General features: G+C 41.4%; 1 long non-coding RNA gene across 1 annotated transcript; it reads right to left on the reverse strand.

The window, feature by feature from the left end:
* Positions 1–91: 91 nt before the first annotated feature.
* On the reverse strand, positions 92–14,978 carry LOC138921775 (uncharacterized). Its single transcript, XR_011434661.1, has 2 exons — positions 6,504–14,978; positions 92–2,499 (listed from the first exon to the last, which is right to left on the reverse strand). It is a non-coding gene; the product is annotated as an uncharacterized lncRNA (long non-coding RNA).
* Between the last annotated feature and the right edge of the window lie 215 nt (positions 14,979–15,193).

Genomic DNA, 15,193 nt, shown 5'->3' on the forward strand with positions numbered 1-15,193 from the left:
GAGAAATGTGTTCTTCTACCTTCTCTGTATAGTTTTGATTCGGGATTGGCGAGCCAAGGAGTTGAAAGAAAGATTTCTTGGACTCTCAAGGTGTGGTAGTAGTGCTCCTTTATTCAGAGAATAGCATGGGGACAGGACCCATGAGCAGTGAAGAGCTACAGTGTGCAGAGGGTAGGGCTAAATTTATAAGGCATAGGTATGTGGGTTATTTTTTTACCAGACAAAGGAAAGATCATGTAAAAAAGTTGTTAAAATGGTATCAGTGCAGGTGGAGTCTGGTTATCATGTGGTTGTATAGCCTTAGATATGAATCAGGTCAGGACATCCTATGCTTCCCAGAGGATGATATAGATCAGCATGTAGGCCAGGATGCCTTGGGCTTCTCTCCCTGGGGCAGCCTTGATCGACGTCATAAAATCCCCCCCTCAACCCATTTGGCCTCGAAATCCTTTGGGGATATGATGATGGTCAATCTTTAACTACTTCCAGCCATACAAGGAAGTAGAGCTGTCCTTAAATGGTGACATAGAGGTACAGGCAGGAAGTTCAGTGGACTGGAAGGTTGTGCTTATGGAGTCCAAGGCTGACCAGGTATACAGATCCTCTGGAGATGAGAGAGTCATTTGATGAAAAGCGGTCCACGAGGCAAAACTGTGTTGACATGTGGAAGACAAACAATGAGATATACAACAAATTATAATAAGAAGTACAAGCAATATGATTAACCCAATGAATAAAGCTTTGATAGTAGTCCAGAGACCTGGACCTGACCAGGAGTCCAACCAATTTAGGGATAGGGTAGGGTCAGACAAGGATTTAATTTGGTGACTCATATCAGAGAGGTGGCCAGAGATATTTTGATGATAGTCAAGAATATTGACACAACATTTGGTTTTTATAATGGCACAAGTGCCCCCCTGTGCTGCCGTGAAGACATCCAGTGCCATTCGGTTTTGGAGGACTGCCTTACACATTTGGGATACTTCTAAATTGAGCAGCAAAAGGCTATGTTGTGTATCGTGTAATGCCTTCATGGTAAATTTGTTTAGGGCTTCCATGTGCCAGATGACACTTTCAATTCCTAATTGGGGAAGGAAAAATTGAGGCAAGGTGATCATACCAGTGGAAGACGGAACAGGTCCAGCGTTGTTGTAGGTTGGGTAGGTTAGCAGGAGGAGATATATTAAATGTAGTTCTACCTTGCATCCAGACGAAGCCTAGGGTGCATCTTCCAATCCATCCAGGTGGCAGCCAAGGCCATAAGTTGCAGCCACATAACCACTGATTGTCATTAGGGGCTAACCAACGTATGCTGGGCCATCTATCCCAGTCAGTCCCAAACCAATCAGTATTTTTAAGGCTATGATATGAGAACACATAAACAGGGAATTTGTCCCATAGGTCAGGTGCTATTAGGCCACATATCACAAGTGTGATTGGTTTGTTCCCAACATAGAGTGGCCTTTTGACTGAGTTGACCACTAGTAGGAGTGAGGCAAATATATTCGTCCCAAATTTGATATAGTCCATCCTGTGTGTATTAATAGGCTGGGAACTTTATCTTAGGAACTCGTTGTTTGTAATCCACCTGTGACAAGGCGAATCTAGTTAGTATTTGGGCAATAGTGTTGAAGGAAAAGGTTTAATTGTGGCCAGGGAGCTCCCAGGTATCAGAGATGGATGGCCACAAGGAGACATTATGATTCGTAATAGATGAATCTTGAAGAGAAGAGCTAGAATCTAATATCCATGAATATGTACTATAACTTCTACTGAAAAATAATTTTTCTAAAATCACCCTCATTTTTTACAAAAGATAGCCAAATTAAGATTAACTGGTTTGTAAAATAAGTGTAGTTTTGATAACACTTGGTCCAAGCATTTTCATAACTGCAGCAAGAATAGCAATTGATCATATAGGCTCTTTTAAACCTGCTTTGCTGGAATTTTTATGAGGAATCTCAGATTGAACTTTAAAGGCCTCTTGAGGCCAGAAAAGCCAAGCTGAGGACTTGCCATCAGATTTTGCCTGCAATACCTACACATTTGGGTGGATTACTCTCTTCTCGAGGTCCCCCAAAATATTTCAAGGTTCCAGGCACCTGCCAGATAAGTGACCTTCCTTATTTACCAGGTAAGATTGCTGGAATCTCTGTAGACAAGGTACCAGGCCAATATATCCAAGTGGCTTTATTCCAGGAAGTCAACCTTTACTCCTCAAAAGATGTCTTGTCATATCTGAGTCTGTTTGTTTCTTTCGAATATGACATTCCACTCAAAGCCTCAGTAATGTAACCAATGTTTCCAAATGTTTTCTGTTATAAGGAGAACAGATTCTTATTGAACTTATACAAATAACTATACTCCCATGAAAACAATACTCACAAAGAGTTTCCAAATTCTGGAGGGATCAGGTAGAGAGAAAAGATAAATGTTTCATTTCTGCTCACAAAGGTATAATTTCACCAAATAGCATAAGAGAAAAAGATTTCCTTAAATCTGAGAAAACAAAACAGACCATCAAAAGTCAACAATATTTCAAACAAAAGTCGTAAAAAATTATAATCATCCTCATCAGTTCATACAGTCCTGCATAATTGGTTCTTGATCTTAATCTTCTGTTAGCAGTTTTATGAGGTCAGTTTCTCTGTTAGAATTCTGTAATTTCTTACCCAGTTCAGTTTTACCATCTGAAAGTTTATCAGAAACCTGTATCCTAGAATCCTGTGTCAGAATCCTTTCCATGAATTTCTCTGAAGATGAAACATATTTGCAAAAGTAAAAAGCATCAGAATAAAACAGCAGCTATCTGCAAATGACAAAAGACTCAAAAGGGCAATTGAGAAAGAAACTTGGCTACTTCTGTGACATACAACACTTCAAGATAATAACTAGAATTATGGCAGACAACTAGGACAGATCAGAATTTTAGGAATGTTATATATAATTTTAAAACATTTAGGGGCCAGCCCCGTGGCCGAGTGGTTAAGTTTGCGTGCTCCACTTCGGTGGCCCATGGTTTTGCCGGTTCGGATTCTGGGCACGGACATGGCACCTTTCATCAGGCCATGCTGAGGCGGCATCCCACATGCCACAACTAGAAGGACCCAGAACTAAAAATACACAACTATGTACTGGGGACTTTGGGGAGAAAAAGGGAAAAAAAAGTAAAATCTTAAAAAAAAAAAATTTATATCAATAGCATTCACCCACATAATACCACCTAAGAAAGTTTATCATCACTTATTTGACAATGCTTCCCATGTAATTTAATAGACCAAATAAGCCTAATTGGTTTAGTATGTTCCTCCTTATAGGAAGAGAGAACAAATTTCTTTGAGAAGTCTTAGGGGCCCTCTGAAAATCCTCAGAGAAATTTTCTTCCTTCTACCAGGTCAAAAGAAAGCCTTCATTCAGGATTTGAATATTCTTTTGAGGGAGAAAACCAAATTTTAATTTTTTGCACCAGCTTATTTTTGACGTTAAAACTCATTTACTTAATTGGATTTACTTTAATCATAGGTAACTTGACCAGGCATAAAACTCCCTTCAGAATTTCTCCTTCACAACCTTCTACAACTTTCTTTTTACATTCAGAATTTGTCCCATGTTTTCATTGTTCCCTTCTAGTACATTAAGACGAATTTATCTTTCTTAACCCAACAAACAAAAATACTTCCATTCTTTATACCTTCTTTACTGAAAACATACACTTTACAAACCTTGAGTACAGAGCTGTTTTCCTTACTAATTTTTAGTAGCTTTAATTGCATGTATTAATTAGAATTTTTAACCCTTATCAGACCCTAGTAAAAACTAAAAAGGTAAGCAATTATGAACTATTATATCAGCATTCTAAACACTTTTCAAAATTTCCAGAAACATGTTACTTGATAGTAATAAAACACAAAGCTTGTTTACTAATAGACCCAAACATCCTTTAGCCTCTCTGCAATAAGAAGCCAAAAGTAAATAACTTAGACATTTTCAACAAAAATGTTTCAGTGTCCCATCCTATCCAAAAATGACTCAGATACTCAACAGATTTTTATCATTTACTCAACTTGGCAAAACCCTCAAGTTTTAAGTTACCAATTAGGAAGCTGTTCTTTTTTCAAGCATACAGACCATAAAACAATTATTGTACCCACAAACTCTCACCCATTTTCATCTATTGAAATCATTTGTTTCCAACAATTATGTTCAGATTACCCATGAAAACCTCATGAGACATTAGACAAAATTAGCTATCATTTAAAGCTATTATTTTTCTGACAAGTTTGTAACAGACAACATGAGCTTATTTGACTATTAAACCCAGGCTGCATGCCTGCATCATATTCAAATACTGACAACTCTAAGGACATGTCTATTTCAATCAAACCAACAAACTTAAGCTTTCATTTACCGAAGATTAATCTATATCATGTTAACTTTAAAAGACATTGGGTTAATTTCTATTACATTTAGAATTTATGTAAGTGCTTACTATAAACCAATTAAACAGAGCTCTTAATTTTGGCCATACCATCCAGAGGTAAAATATCATGCATATGTAATGTACATATAGACACACATACACAGAGTCTCCACAGCTATTGTTTTAAAATTACTGCCATGAATCAGGTGCAGTAATAGAAAGCTCACCAGTTATGAATCCAAATTTTGTTTTGAGCCTCTTTGCTAATATTTGTGGAGAAGACACTCAAGATGCTAAGTTTTTGGTGAGGGTACTCTTGTGGCCGTTTTTTGGCCTTTCCCCCTTTTTTCCCTTCAGTCTTAGGAATTAGTGATGGGCTAGACAGTCCCCACAGGATTTTCAAGCTCTTTGAGGTATGGGAAATGGGTTGAATCTGAACTGCCTCTAGAGCTGCATTTCTAGTCTTACAAGGATTTTCCAAGGACAGTTGCTCTTGATTTCTTAGAAATTGGGTTGTAACTCAAGTGACATTATAGGTTGATCTACCTGTCCAACTACATCATAAAGGCAGAGAGAAACCCCTCAATTTTTCTCCAAGATGGAGTTTCTGGGGCATAACCCATCCAATTGAAAGTGTTTCCAATTAGAATGCACCCAAGGGGTGGGGTCTCCGGGGATGCTTGAAGTATTGTCCATGGTGGTAAAGCTGATGTCCAACTGACAGCAGCTGGAGAAAGGTGCAGAGCCCGACTACAGGCATCAATGTAGTTATAAGATTTGGTCAAGTCTCACTCAGCCCAGGCACTTAATCCCTGAGCCAGCACAAGGGGAGCCAGGGAAGCAAGAGGCAAAGGCATGGAACTGGCTGGAGGCTGGGGCTCCCAATTCTGGTGTTGAGAGTTAGGTCCCTGGCAGAAAGTTTCCAAGTTTTCGATTTTACAGAAGGTCCAGGTTCTGCTCAGGTCAAGCCTGAACTTAACCTCGACTTGGTGACAACAGAGGAGGTGACAAATAAGACAGACAAAGAACGGAAAAGAGTAAATCAGGCCTTGTGCTCAGACCTCTTCCCAAGCGTTATCAGGATAAAGGTCACACAACAGGTCCCGTACCAGGCACACAACCCCGACAGGACAGTTCACAGAATAAATCACAGGTCTCCTATCCTCATAACCATTTCAGTAGGCACCTAAAGCACTCAACAGGTTAACCTCCAAGAGAGGGCACCCCACTTGGGGTTGCTGGGGTGATCAGACCTGGAAACCAGTGTGGGGGCCCCCAGGGGTGGAGCCTTTAAAGGGGTGACTCTTCTTTAAAGATTTCTCTGTTTCTCGATTGCAAAGCTCAAAAGGAGCCCAAAATGGCCATTGTAACTTTAAGAGAGATGAAAGAAAAGGGTCTATTACCTTGAAACTTCCCCCTGAACCTAGGGCATAATCCTACCCGTTGTTCTGCCTTTGGGGTTCCTATAGCAAGGGGTGATGGGGGTGTCACCTGGCATTGCATCTCTTGTATATCTTCCCTATTATGCCTGGCAGTAATAGGTGCCTGGTGAATGGTCCCAGAGATAAAAGAGAAAAACAGTGAAGAATTTTCCGCCGGTCTCAGGGACGTTCTACCCAATTGTGTCCTGGAGCCATTCTCCCAAGAAGGGGTTCCCATACCCAACCAATGGTTAGAGTTTGGTACTTTCCTTGAACTGGAGTCCTGATTGGGACTTTCTCGCAGTTCAGAGTGTGGTCAGGAGCCATAGGAAGGGATGCCAATCCAGCCTTAAGAAGAGAAACCTGCCATGGGAGTCTTAGTGATTGGTGACTCTCCTAATGACTTAAGGGGTCGACCCGTGCCCATGTAAAATTTATATATTAGAGACAGGATTAGGAAGGAGTGGATTAATTCATGCTTCGTCACCCTCAGGCTTAAGGTACTGATTCTCTTTGGGCTGAATGCCATGGTTTGCCCCGTAGAGTAGCCATGGGCAGCAAATGTGGATTCATACAGCTGTCTGAGAAGGTTCCCGATGGAGAAGTGAATTTAGATCCATCCTTGAGAAAGAAGAAGGCACAAGGAAGAAAAGGGCACTTACCAGAACTTCAGCTCACAAGCTGGTGAAGCAAGATCCCCATATGGGCCACCAGAAGAAATGATGTGGGCTTGGCAGTTGAAAGAAAGATTTCTTGGATTCTCAAGGTTTGGTAGTAATGCTCTTTTATTCAGAGAATAGCATGAGGACAGGACCCATGGGCAGTGAAAAGCTGTAAGCATGAGGACAGGACCCATGGGCAGTGAAAAGCTGTAAGCATGAGGACAGGACCCATGGGCAGTGAAAAGCTGTAAGCATGAGGACAGGACCCATGGGCAGTGAAGAGCTGCAGTGTGTTGAAGGTAGAGCTAAATTTATAATATAAATTTATATTATAAGTATGTGAGTTATTTTTTACTAGACAAAAGAAAGATCATGTAAAAAAGTTGTTAAAATGGTATGAGTGCAGGTGGGGTCTGGTTACCATGTGGTTGTATAGCTTTAGATATGAATCAGGTCAGGATGTCCTATGCTTCCTGGAGGGTGATATAGATCAGCATGCAGGCCAGAACACCTTGGGCTTCTCTCCCTGGGGCAGCCTTGATCCACATCAGTTTCAACATTGAATCCATCTGCAATCCACTTTTTTATATGAAGGCAAGTAGGAACCCACTTTTTTCTTTCTCCATAGATGTAGACAATTTCCTCAACAGCAAATCTCTGATCAGATGCTGTGGGACAAGCAGCATATGTTGAGGCTTAGATGGCAAAGGGTGGACAGATTGGGAATGGTGATTTGCATCATTTCTAAGTCTGCCTCTGGTTCACTTGGGACTCCAGAGCGAACACCCCTGGCTATGACACAGATTCCGTTGTGGTGATGTGCCATGGGGAAAGGCCGGGAGCAGATCCCAGCAAGGATGAACTGAGGCTGAAGATCATGGCAGACGTCACATGTTCTGGGCAGAACTGTTGGTGGACGCATGTGAGATGCCATCAAGAACTCCCAGGAAAAACTGGGTGAGACATTAACAGGAAAGAAAAGTCCTGCATTACTAAGTGGGTACAAGAGCAGACGAGCCATGCTTAATTTCTATTAAGTTGATCCCTTCTGTAACCACACAGCTGATGGCGTCAGGGGAAGTAGAACAGTATATGTAAATTGCATTCTCTACTGTGTGATGGGGTGAAAATACCATTTCATTTTCAGGTTCATTAAATAAGAATTACATTCCTGGGAGTAAATTGCAGTTTGAAAAGAAAGAAATTTATTCTTGAAACCAAGCCTGTATATGTCACCCATTCCTGTTGTTATGAGTGAAGAATTACTCTATATTTCAGAATTATTTTTCTATTACACAATATTCATACTGTTAAAGGCGAATGGCTATGAAAAGACATTATAATTATAACATTTAATCATAAAAATATCACTAAATTACACCTGAATGCATCTTAAATAAAATAGCATAATGGAAAGAATGACTAAGTCCAGGAAGACGTTTTTGTCTGTCTTGGAGAATATAGAGTAGAAGCTGGAGTGGAGGTCGCAAGTGCCTGAGGCAGCACAAGAATAGGTACAGATTCAAAGCATAATAATGATTGATTTCTGATAAAAACTTCTTGATTTGTAGTTACAATTTTAAGTGACCTTTTTCAAGGAGAACAGCTCCCCCTCTTGAAGTCCTTCCTCTGCTTTGTCCAACTAATGAAGTCCTAGTTGTTTTTCAAATCACACCTCAGAGGTCACCTCCCCAGGCAGCCCTCCATGATTGCTCCTCAAACCCTACTCAAGAGTAATCTCTTCTGAGCTCCCTGTGTCTTAACGCTTCTATTACTGCATTCCTCACACAGTATTAGTTTTTGGGGTTTTTTAAATCTGTTCTGCTTAGGGACATACCTGCATCTTATTCACATTTGTATTCTGGTGCTTAGAACAATACCTGGCACACAGCAACACCAAATAAATATCTTTTTAAAAAATTGAACTGAGAAATATTTTATTGGACAGAGTTACCAAGATGGCGGCGAGAGTAGTCTTCTTTGTGTCTCCCCCTTCGAATCTACAACTAATTGGACATTCATCGCTTAACAAAGGATATCCATATAGCATCTCAGGACACCTGAGAGACCCACGCTGCTATACATCGGAAGGCGGACGGACTTCCCTCCAGGAGGAGGTGGAGATAGGTGAAAACTCTTCTACCCGGACCCACGAACAGCCTAGTACCTGCAAGTTGCTTTCTTCCAGCGGACGCCCCCAGAACATTGCCACACACCAAGGGCAGGAGGGAGCGCACACCAGAGGAGCGATGGTGGAAACAGGTGACCAGAGCCCTACCTAAGCCCCCCGCAATTACACCTAAGCCCAGAGGGAAGCTCCAGAGTTACACACCTGAGGTGGCGGGGAAAACCCGTAGCCATTAGAGGAGAGGCCCCGCCTAGCATCCACAACACCGGGAGGGTCCTGGAGAGAATCCCAAATGGTGCGGCGGCCTGCCAGCTGCCGCCACCAGCTCCACTGACCGGGCTTTCACCCGGGAGGGCCTCAGGACTACCGGAGATCTCCTGGGAGAGGACTGGGGCTGGGTGGAGCTCCAGTGGCCGGCTTCGCAGCCCGGGGGGGGGAACTCTAGAGTTCCATCCAGGCAGCAGGCAAAGTCTCTACCTGCCATTAGAGGAGAGGCCCCTCCCAGCATCCACAACGCTAGGAAGCTCCCGGAGAGAATCCCAAACAGCGCGGTGGCCCGCCGGCTGCCACCGACGGCTCCACTGACCGGGCTTTCGCCCGGGAGGGGCTCGGGACTACCAGAGATCTCCTGGGAGAGGACTGGGGCTGGGTGGAGCTCCAGCGGCTGGCTCCACGGCCCGGCAGAGAAACTCCAGTGTTCCGTCCAGGCAGCAGGCAAAGTCTCTACCTGCCATTAGCGGAGAGGCCCCACCCAGCATCCACAATGCTGGGAGGGTCCTGAAGAGGAGAATCCCAGGCAGGGCAGCAGCCAGCCAGCTGCCACTGAACTCAAGGTCTCCAGCTATCCCCCAGACAGAGCAAGGGGCTCCCCGAGATCCTAGGCGAGAGGACTGGGGCTGGGTGGAGTTCCAGCGACCTGGCTCTGTGGCCCAGGGGGAAACTGTACAGTCTCACAGCACCCTCAGCGATAGCCTCTGCACAGCACTAGTAGAGAGCACCAACCCGGCAACCACAAGGCTGGAAGACCCTGGGACAAAAGTAGCATAGCTAGGTGAGCTAACCACAGACTGCAGAAGATGCCCATAGCTCTGCTGTGACCCATAGTGGACAAGTGAGATTTTGTGGGCGCCGACAGTGACAGAGCTGCAAATATAAGTGATCCTGCCCCTGGCCACTGGGAAAGCCCATAACACTGCTGCAGACCCTAAGGAGGGAGCACATCACGGTGGTCTGCAACAGTAGGCACCAGCAGCATTAAGCCCCCTTGTGATGGCCCCCACAGCTGAAGAGGGAACCCACAGGATCACTGTGACTGCGAGGAGGGGCCCAGGCCCAGTTAGCAACAGCTGATAGGGTTCGTGGTTGGTGCAGTATAAACAGCTGTCCCCCCACCACACCAGTAGAAACAAGTGGAAGCAGTAACTAAACTCTATCTCTATGCAGAGGCACAAATCTACACCATCAAACAATATGAAAAAACATATTAAATCTCCAGAACAGAAGGAAAATGACAAACACACAGAAAATAACCCCAAAGACAATGAAATATGTAACCTAAATGATGATGACTTCAAAACAGCCATCATTAAAAAACTCAATGAGTTAAAAGAGAATTCAGATAGACAACTCAACGAGTTCAGGAGCTATGTCACGAAAGAGTTCAATACTATAAAGAAGAACCAAACAGAAATACTGGAAATGAAGAACACAATAGAGGAGATTAAGAAAAATCTATACACACTGAACAGTAGGGCCAATAATATGGAGGAAAGAATTAGCAATTTGGAAGATAGGAATATAGAAATGCTGCAGGCAGAGGAGGAGAGAGAACCAAGACTAAAAAGAAATGAAGAAACTCTCTGAGAATTATCTGACACAATTAGGAGATGCAACCTAACGATTATAGGTATACCAGAGGGAGAAGAGAGGGAGAAGGGGGCAGAAAGCCTATTCAAAGAAATAATGGCTGAGAACTTCCCAAACCTGGGGAGAGAGATGGAACTTCATGTGACAGAAGCCAATAGATCTCCAAACTTTATCAATGCAAGTAGACCAACCCCAAGGCATATAGTAGTGAAGCTAGCAAAAGTCAACGACAAGGAGAGAATACTAAGGGCAGCCAGGCAGAAGAAATTAACCTACAAAGGAACCCCCATCAGGCTATCAGCAGATTTCTCAGCAGAAACTTTACAGGCTAGAAGAGAGTGGAATGATATATTCAAAAATCTGAAGGACAAAAACCTGCAGCCAAGAATTCTCTACCCAGCGAAAATATCCTTCAAATACAATGGAGAAATAAAAACTTTCCCAGATAAACAAAAATTAAGGGAGTTCATTGCCACAAAACCTCCTCTTCAAGAAATGCTCAGGAAAACCCTCATTCCTGAAAAATCAAAAAAAGGAAAGGGGCTATGAAACCAAGAGCAAAGGAAATAAGTAGAAGGACAACAACAGAGAGTAGCAGCTCTCCATTAGAACAGACTAAACCATGGGACTAGAAACAAAGGAAATTGAAGAGAACTGGAAAACAAGATATAAAATGGCAGCGGTAGGCCCCCACATTTCAATAATCACTCTAAATGTAAATGGATTGAACTCCCCAATCAAAAGACACAGAGTGGCAGGATGGATCAAAGAACAAGACCTAACAATATGCTGCCTCCAGGAAACACACTTCAGCCCCAAAGACAAACACAGACTCAGAGTGAAGGGATGGAAGACAATACTCCAAGCTAATAATGAACAAAAGAAAGCAGGTGTCGCTATACTAATATCAAACAAAGTGGACTTCAAAGCAAAACAGATAAAGAAAGACAAAGAGGGACACTATATCATGATAAAAGGGACTCTCCACCAAGAAGACATAACACTTATAAATATATATGCGCCCAACACAGGAGCACCAAAATTTGTAAAGCAACTCTTAACAGAACTAAAAGAAGACATCAACAACAATACAATAATAGTAGGGGACCTCAACACCCCATTAACACCAATGGATAGAACATCCAGACAGAAAATCAACAAGGAAATTATAGAATTAAATGAAAAATTAGACCAGATGGACTTAATAGATATATAGAGAACACTTCATCCAAAAACAGCAGGCTACACATTCTTCTCAAGTGCGCATGGAACATTCTCAAGAATAGACCATATTTTGGGAAACAAAGCAAGCATCAATAAATACAAGAGAGTTGAAATAATATCAAGCATCTTTTCTGATCATAATGCTATGAAACTAGAAATCAACTACAAGAATAAAGCAGAGAAAGGTGCAAAAATGTGGAGACTAAACAACACACTACTGAACAAACAATGGATTATTGAAGAAATTAAAGAAGAAATCAAATATTATCTGGAGACAAATGAAAATGAGAACACGTCATACCAAATCATTTGGGATACAGCAAAAGCAGTCCTAAGAGGGAAATTCATTGCAATACAGGCTCACCTCACTAAACAAGAAAAAGCTCACATAAGCAACCTCAAACGACACCTAACAGAATTAGAAAAAGAAGAACAAACAAAGCCCAGAGTCAGTAGAAGGAGAGAAATAATAAAAATAAGAGCCGAAATAAACGATATTGAAACAAAAAAGACAGTAGAAAGGATCAATGAAACAAAGAGTTGGTTCTTCGAAAAAATTAACAAAATCGACAAACCCTTAGCCAGACTCACTAAGAAAAGAAGAGAGAAATCTCAGATAAATAAAATTAGGAATGAGAGAGGAGAAATCACAACAGATACCAATGAAATACAAGGGATCATAAGAGAATACTATGAAAAACTATATGCCAACAAATTGAACAACCTAGAAGAAATGGACAAATTCCTGGACTCTTACAACCTCCCCAAACTGAACCAGGAAGAAATGGAGAATCTGAATAGGCCAATCACAAGTAAAGAAATAGAAACAGTAATCAAAAACCTCCCCAAAAATAAGAGTCCAGGACCAGATGGCTTCTCTGGAGAATTCTACCAAACATTCAAAGAAGATTTAATACCTATCCTTCCCAAACTATTCCAGAAAATTGAGGAAGATGGCGTACTCCCTAACACATTCTATGAAGCCAACATCACTCTGATCCCCAAACCTGACAAGGACAACACAAAGAAGGAGAACTACAGGCCGATATCACTGATGAACATAGATGCAAAAATCCTCAACAAAATTCTGGCAAACTGAATACAGCAATACATCAAAAAGATTATACACCATGATCAAGTGGGATTTACACCAGGGACACAGGGATGGTTCAACATCCGCAAGTCAATCAACGTGATACACTACATTAACAAAATGAGAAACAAAAACCACATGATGATCTCAATAGATGCAGAGAAAACATTCGACAAGATCCAACACCCATTTATGATAAAAACCCTCAATAAAATGGGTATAGAAGGAAAGTACCTCAACATAATAAAGGCCATATATGACAAACCCACAGCCAACATCATACTCAATGGACAAAAACTGAAAGCCATCCCTCTGAGGACAGGAACAAGACAAGGGTGCCCACTTTCACCACTCCTATTCAACATAGTACTGGGGGTGTTGGCCAGAGCAATTCAGCAGGAAAAAGAAATAAAAGGAATCCAAATAGGCAATGAAGAAGTAAAACTCTCGCTGTTTGCAGATGACATGATCTTATATATAGAAAACCCCAAAGAATCCATAGGAAAACTATTAGAAACAATCAACAGCTACAGCAATTTGCAGGGTATAAAATCAACATACATAAATCAGTAGCATTTCTATACACTAACAATGAAACAACAGAAGAAGAACTCAAGAACTCAATCCCATTCACAATTGCAACGAAAAGAATAAAATACCTTGGGATAAATTTAACCGAGAAAGTGAAAGATTTATACAATGAAAACTACAAGACTTTGTTGAAAGAAATTGATGACGACATAAAGAGATGGAAAGACATTCCATGCACGTGGATTGGAAGAATAAACATAGTTAAAATGTCCATACTACCTAAAGCAATCTACAGATTCAACGCTATCCCAGTCAGAATCCCAAGGACATTCTTTACAGAAATTGAACAAAGAATCCTAAAATTCATATGAGGCAGCAAAAGACCACGAATTGCTAAAGCAATCCTGAGAAAAAAGAACAAAGCCGGAGGCATCGCAATCCCCGACTTCAAAACATACTACAAAGCTACAGTGATCGAAACAGCATGGTACTGGTACAAAAACAGGTGCACAGATCAATGGAACGGAATTGAAGGCCCAGAGATAAAAGCACACATCTATGGACAGTTAATCTTTGACAAAGGAGCTGAGGGCCTACAATGGAGAAAAGAAAGTCTCTTCAACAAATGGTGCTGGGAAAACTGGACAGCCACATGTAAAAAGAATGAAAATTGACCATTCTTTTTCACCATTCACAAAAATAAACTCAAAATGGATCAAAGACCTAAAGATTAGGCCTGAAACAATAAGTCTTCTAGAAGAGAATATAGGCAGTACACTCTTTGACATCAGTTTCAAAAGAATCTTTTCGGACACTATAACTCCTCAGATGAGGGAAACAATAGAAAGAATAAACAAATGGGACTTCATCAGACTAAAGAGTTTCTTCAAGGCAAGGGAAAACAGGATTGAAACAAAAAAACAGCCCACTAACTGGGAAAAAATATTTGCAAGCTACGTATCTGACAAAGGATTAATCTCCATAATATACAAAGAACTCACACAGCTTAACAACAAAAAAACAAAAAATCCGATCAAAAAATGGGCAGGGGACATGAACAGACATTTCTCCAAAGAAGATATAAGTATGGCCAATAGACACATGAAAAGATGTTCATCATCGCTAATCATCAGGGAAATGCAAATCAAAACTACACTAAGATATCACCTTACACCTGTTAGAATGGCAAAAATATCCAAAACCAAGAATGACAAATGTTGGAGAGGTTGTGGAGAAAAAGGAACCCTCATACACTGTTGGTGGGAATGCAAACTAGTGCAGCCACTATGGAAAACAGTATGGAGATTTCTCAAAAAGTTAAAAATAGAAATGCCCTGTGACCCAGCCATCCCACTACTGGGTATCTATCCTAAGAACCTGAAATCAGCAATCCCAAGAGTCCCATGCACCCCTATGTTCATGACAGCATTATTTACAATAGCCAAGACGTGGAACCAACCTAAATGCCCAGAAACTGATGACTGGATAAAGAAGATATGGTATATATACACAATGGAATACTACTCAGCCATAAAAAAGGACCAAATTGTTCCATTTGCATCAACTTGGATGGACCTTGAGGGTATTATGTAAAGTGAAATAAGCCAGACAGAGAAAGACGAACTCTGTATGACTCCACTTATAGGTGGAAGTTAACATATAGACAAGGAGAACCGATCGGTGGTTACCAGGGAAAAGGGGGGGTGGCGGGAGGGCACAAAGGGTGAAGTGGTGTACTCACAACATTACTAACAATAATGTACAACTGAAATCTCACAAGGTTGTAATCTATCATAATCTCAATAAAAAAAATATTGAACTGAAATGCCGAGAGCTTTACGTATTGAC

The sequence above is a fragment of the Equus caballus genome, chromosome X, assembly GCF_041296265.1.
Source record: "Equus caballus isolate H_3958 breed thoroughbred chromosome X, TB-T2T, whole genome shotgun sequence".
NCBI classification, from domain to species: domain Eukaryota; kingdom Metazoa; phylum Chordata; class Mammalia; order Perissodactyla; family Equidae; genus Equus; species Equus caballus.